Genomic DNA, 6,000 nt, shown 5'->3' on the forward strand with positions numbered 1-6,000 from the left:
ATGGCTGAATATTAACAGTGTAGTTATTTCCTCCGCAAGTTAATCAAACAAGCAAAATGTCAGTATACTGACAAAGTGGAGTCGCAATTCAACGGCTCAGACACAAGACGTATGTGGCAGTGTCTACAGACAATCACGGACTACAAAAAGAAAATCAGCCAAGTCACGGACACCGACGTCTTGCTTCCAGACAAACTAAAAACATTCTTTGCCTGCTTTGAGGATAAAACAGTGTCACCGACGCGGCCTGCTACCAAGGACTGTGGGCTCTCCTTCTCCGTGGCCGACGTGAGTAAGACATTTAAACGTGATAACCCTTGCAAGGCTGCCGGCCCCAAACAACATCCCTAGCCATCTCCGCAGAGTATGCGCAGACCAGCTGGCTGGTGTGTTTACGGACATATTCAATCCCAGTCTGCTGTCCCCACATGCTTCAAGATGGCCACCATTGTTCCTGTATCCAAGAAGGCAAAGGTAACTGAAGTGAATGACTATCTCCCCGTAGCACTCACTTCTGTCATCATGAAGTGCTTTGAGAGACTAGTCAAGGATCATATCACCTCCACCTTACCAGTCACCCTAGACCCACTGCAATTTGCATACCACCCAATAGGTCCACAGATGTCCATCGCCATCACACTGCACACTGCCCTATCCCATCTGGACAAGAGGAATACCTATGTAAGAATGCTGTTCATTGACTACAGCTCAGCATTCAACACCATAGTACCCTCCAAGCTCATCATTAAGCTTGAAGCCCTGGGTTTCAACCCCGCCCTGTGCGATTGGGTCCTGGACTTCCTGACAGGCAGCATCTCCACTTCTCTGATCCTCAACATTGGGGCCACACAAGGGTGCGTTGTCAGCCCCCTCCTGTCCTCTCTATTCACCCGTGATTGCATAGCCATGCAACGACCAAAAACGACGAGACAGTCTTTAGGGAGGAGGTGAGGGCACTCGGAGTGTGGTGTCAAGAAAACAGCCTCTCATTTATCGTCAACAAAACAAAGGAGATGATTGTGGACTTCAGAAAACAGCAGAGGGGAGCACCCCCCTATTCACATCGAAGTGGAGAAGGTGGAAAGTTTTAAGTTCCTCAGCGTACACATCACAGACAAACTGAAATGCTACACCCACACAGACAATGTGGTGAAGAAGGCGCAACAGCACCTCTTCAACCTCAGGAGGCTGAAGAAATTTGACTTGTTACCTAAAACCCTCACAAACTTTTACATATGCATAATTGAGAGCATCCTGTCGGGCTGTATCACCGCCTGGTACGGCAACTGCACCGCCCACAACCGCAGGGCACTCCAGATGGTGGTGAGGTCTGCACAACGCATCACTGGGGACAAACTACCTGCCCTCCAGGACACCTACAGCACCCGATGTCACAGGAAGGCCAAAAAGATCATCAATAACAACAACCACCCGAGCCACTGCCTGTTCACCCTGCTACAATCCAGAAGGCGAGGTCAGTACAGGTACATCAAAGTTGGGACCGAGAGACTGAAAAATTGCTTCTACCTCAAGGCCATCAGACTGTTAAACATCCATCACTAACACAGAGGCTGCTGCCTACATACAGACTTGAAATCATTGGCCACTTTAACAAATGGAATACGAGTCACTTTATTAATGCCACTTTAATAATGATGTTTACGTATCTTGCATTACTCACCCCATATGTACTGTATTTTATACCATCTATTGCATCTTTCCTATGACGGTCGGTCATTGCTCATCCATATATTTACATGTATATATTCTTAATCCATCCCTTTACTTAGATTTGTGTGTATTAGGTAGTTGTTGTGGAATTGTTAGATTACTTGTTGATATTGCTGCACTGTCGGAACTAGAAGCACATGCATTTTGCTACACTCGCAATAACATCTGCTAATCATGTGTATGTGACCAATACAATTTGATTTGATTAGTGTCTGAAGAAATTTTATAGAGTTATATTTTTAATATTTGTTTTGATGTGTCACTCATGGGCAGTGGTAAATTTGTAAATCAGGAGGTGTCTGAATAAGTGAAAGAAAATAATTGAAAGACAAAACAGTACATATAAAAAACTGGTATAAACTGTGTGCAGGTGAGGTTAGAAGCCCAAAAGGTTCTTTGAAAACTATACCACAAATAAGTATATTAATTATAATTGTATAGGACATGCTCAGTAAACAAGAAAAAACATGTTTGATTATGTGTGCATGCAGTGGCGGATTTAGGCATAGGCGACATGGGCAGTTGCCCAGGGCTGCATTTTGTCGGGGGCGGCATGGGGAGCAATCACAAAATAAAAAATAAAATAAATATATATATATATATTCCGAATGGTGACATTTGCACGATCAGTTTTCTATTGCTTAATTGCACGTCACGTCAATGATATCATGTCACCGTGTAGGACTGTGGGTCAATTAACCTTGTCGGAGTGGGCGCCCTGATTCTAGTTTGTGAGCTAGGTAGGTTACTGCCTGGGAAGGTCTCCCACTCGGAAGTACGAGATGGGGAGAGGGCGGGGGTAGGTTGACCTCAGGTCTCCCCACTGAAGCCCGAGGTAGGTGGAGCAGAGAAATCTATTAAATAGCGCACCTCTAACTTTGTACAGTACTAATGCAATAAGTTGTCCAATTTAGTTTGTGTGTTTCTTGTGTGAAGTGCAATAGTGTAATAATCAGGTACTCTTCTTCCTAAGTGTGTTATTCTATTTGTGTGATATAGGATTTGTGCAATTTAGTTTTATTTGTGTGTTGTTAGGGTAATAGTGTAATAATTCAATTGTTAAATTTTTAAATTTGTATTAAAATAATTTTTTTATTTGTATTTATATACTACAATTTGTTTCTATTTAGCTTTGTTACTTCTTTTTGATATTTATGAGTCTTATTTTTGTATTTATATTTATATAGTTTAAAATGTTATGACTATTTATTTGTGTTGTTCCAAATGTCTGAATAAAAATTACAGTTAGTGCAGATTGGTGCTTTTTTGGAGGGGGCCCGCTGAAAGGGGGGGGGGGGTCGCCCAGGGAGCCATACAAGCTGGAATCGTCAGTGTGCGCATGTGTTTGTGAGTGTGAGAGTTAGGCTATATGGAAGGGATTATTAGGTAGTTTGGTTCAGTTAGTGCTATTCTGTACCACTAGTGTTCCACCTCATTTTGTCCTCATGCGTTTACCAAAGTGTGCTACATCTGTGGAAAATAGCATTGTAATTCTCTTTAAAGGACAAGTCATTTTATTCTGTGCATGCTTTATTTTGTGAAAGTAATTAACATTTAAATAAACATTTACAGCTGCTTGTCTGAGTGGTCTCTCAGATTAACACTAAAAAGGAATGTCATATTTACTAAGTTTAGATGCACAAAATAATACTGACATGTTAATGGAATGTTTACATGTGAGATGGTTTACATGCTCACAATCAGTAAAGACATTGGGTGTTTCTCAAAATGAATACTACCATGCAACGAGCACGCAAATTGGAGCAAGGGAGGGTCGGAGTACGAATCCAAATCAAAGTATGTGAAACTGATCACAGAGGGCTCTTCTCGAATGCGTACTCCTTTTGTACATATTTTGAAGCATGCATCGATGCAAGCTTCAAAAGAAAATATGCAAAGAAATGTGACGCAACCACATAAAAATGACACACATTTTATTGAAATCAATGGCAGCCAGTATTTGAGCAGAAGCGAGAGAAAATACACTCCTACTTTGGAATAAAATGTTGCCTATTCACATCTTAAATGTTGACTGACTACAATATTTTATCTTGATTCGTTAATAAATACATACTGTGTTAATTTTGGCATGGTTACCTACCTACAATTGTTGTAAGGCCATTGTAAGTTTGACTGGCTAGCTACTACTCCCACAGTTGACAGTGAACGTCAGAGCAAAAAGCAAGCCATGAGTTCAAGGGAATTGTCCGTAGAGCTCCGAGACAGGATTGTGTTGAGGCACAGATCTGGGGAAGGGTACCAAAACATTTCTTCAGCATTGAAGGTCCCCAAGAACACAGTGGCCTCCATCATTTTTAAATGGAAGAAGATTGGAAGCACCAACGCTCTTCCTAGAGCTGGCTGCCCGGCCAAGCTGAGCAATCAGAGGAGAAGGGCATTGGTCAGGCAGGTGACAAAGAAACCGATGGTCACTCTGACAGAGCTCCAGAGTTCCATTGTGGAGATGGGAGAACCTTCCAGAAGGACAACCATTTCTGCAGCACTCCACCAAACAGTCCTTTATGGTAGAGTGGTCAGATGGAAGTCTTCCTCAGTAAAAGGCATGACAGTCTGCTTAGAGTTTTCCAAAAGGCCCCTAAAGGACTCTAAGACCATGAGAAACAAGATTCTTTGGTCTGATGAAACCAAGATTGAACTCTTTGGCCTGAATGTCAAGCATCATGTCTGGAGGAAACCTGGCACCATCCCTACGATGAAGTAAGGTGGTGGCAGCATCATGCTATGGAGATGTTTTTCAGTAACAGGGACGGATATTCAGGATAGAGGGAAAGATTAACAGAGCAAAGTATAGAGAGATCCTTGATTAAAAACCAGCTCCAGAGTGCTCAGGACCTCAGACTGGAGCGAAGATTCACCTTCCAACAGGACAACAACCCGAAGCACACAGCCAAGACAATGCAGGAGTGGCGTCTGGACAAGTATCTGAATGTACTTGAGTGGCCCAGCCAGAGCCCGGACTTGAACCTGATCGTACATCTCTGGAGAGACCTGAAAATGGCTGTGCACTAACGCTGACAGTGTATGTCCAACCTGACAGAGCTTGAGTGGATCTGCAGAGGAGAATGGGAGAAACTCCCCAAATACAGGAGTGTCAAGCTTGTAGATTCATACCCAAGAAAACTCAAGGCTGTAATCACATTCAAAGGTGCTTCAACAAAGTACTGAGTAAAGGGTCTGAATACTTATGTAAATGTTTTATTTTACAGCTGCTCTTTATTTGTTATTTTTATTTCTTACTTTGTTTAGGTATTTTCTTAAAACTGTATTGTTGGTTAAGGGCTTGTCAGTAAGCATTTCACTGTAAGGTGAAATGTAACCTGTTGTATTCGGCGCATGTGACAAATACAAATTGATTTGATTTGACGTATTTCAGTTTTTTTTATATTTCTTTGTTTTTGCTTTGTCATTATGGGGTATTGTGTTTAGATTGGTGAGTGGAAAAAAAACAATGTAAATCCTTTTAGAATAAGGCTGTAACGTAACAAAATGTGGAAAAAGTCAAGGGGTCTGAATACCTTCCGAATGCACTGTAGCTAGCTGATAGTTTTGAAGCAAAATGTTTGGTTTGTGCATATCTTGTTTCATCTCTTGCTATTGTCCTGGCTAGATGAAGGAAGGGTCAGTGAAGGGGTAACTCCCTCGTAAAACTGACCATCCTACCAATCCTCGACTTCGGCGATGTCATTTACAAAATAGCCTCCAATACCCTACTCAACAAGCTGGATGCAGTCTATCACAGTGCCATCCGTTTTGTCACCAAAGCCCCATATACAACCCACCACTGCGACCTGTATGCTCTCGTTGGCTGGCCTTCACTTCATAATCGTCGCCAAACACATTGGCTCCAGGTCATCTACAAGACCCTGCTAGGTAAAGTCCCCCCTTATCTCCGCTCACTGGTCACCATAGCAGCACCCACCTGTAGCACGCGCTCCAGCAGGTATATCTCTCTGGTCACCCCTAAAGCCAACTCCTCCTTTGGTCGTCTCTCCTTCCAGTTCTCAGCTGCCAATGACTGGAACGAACTACAAAAATCTCTAAAACTGGAAACACTTATCTCCCTCACTAGCTTTAAGCACCAGCTGTCAGAGCAGCTCACAGATCTCTGCACCTGTACATAGCCCATCTTTAATTTAGCCCAAACTACTACCTTTTCCCCTACTGTATTTATTTATTTTATTTATTTTGCTCCTTTGCACCATATTATTTATATTTTAACTTTTAACTTTCTTCAAACTACAAATCTAC

Source organism: Salmo trutta, chromosome 14, assembly GCF_901001165.1.
Source record: "Salmo trutta chromosome 14, fSalTru1.1, whole genome shotgun sequence".
NCBI classification, from domain to species: Eukaryota; Metazoa; Chordata; class Actinopteri; order Salmoniformes; family Salmonidae; genus Salmo; species Salmo trutta.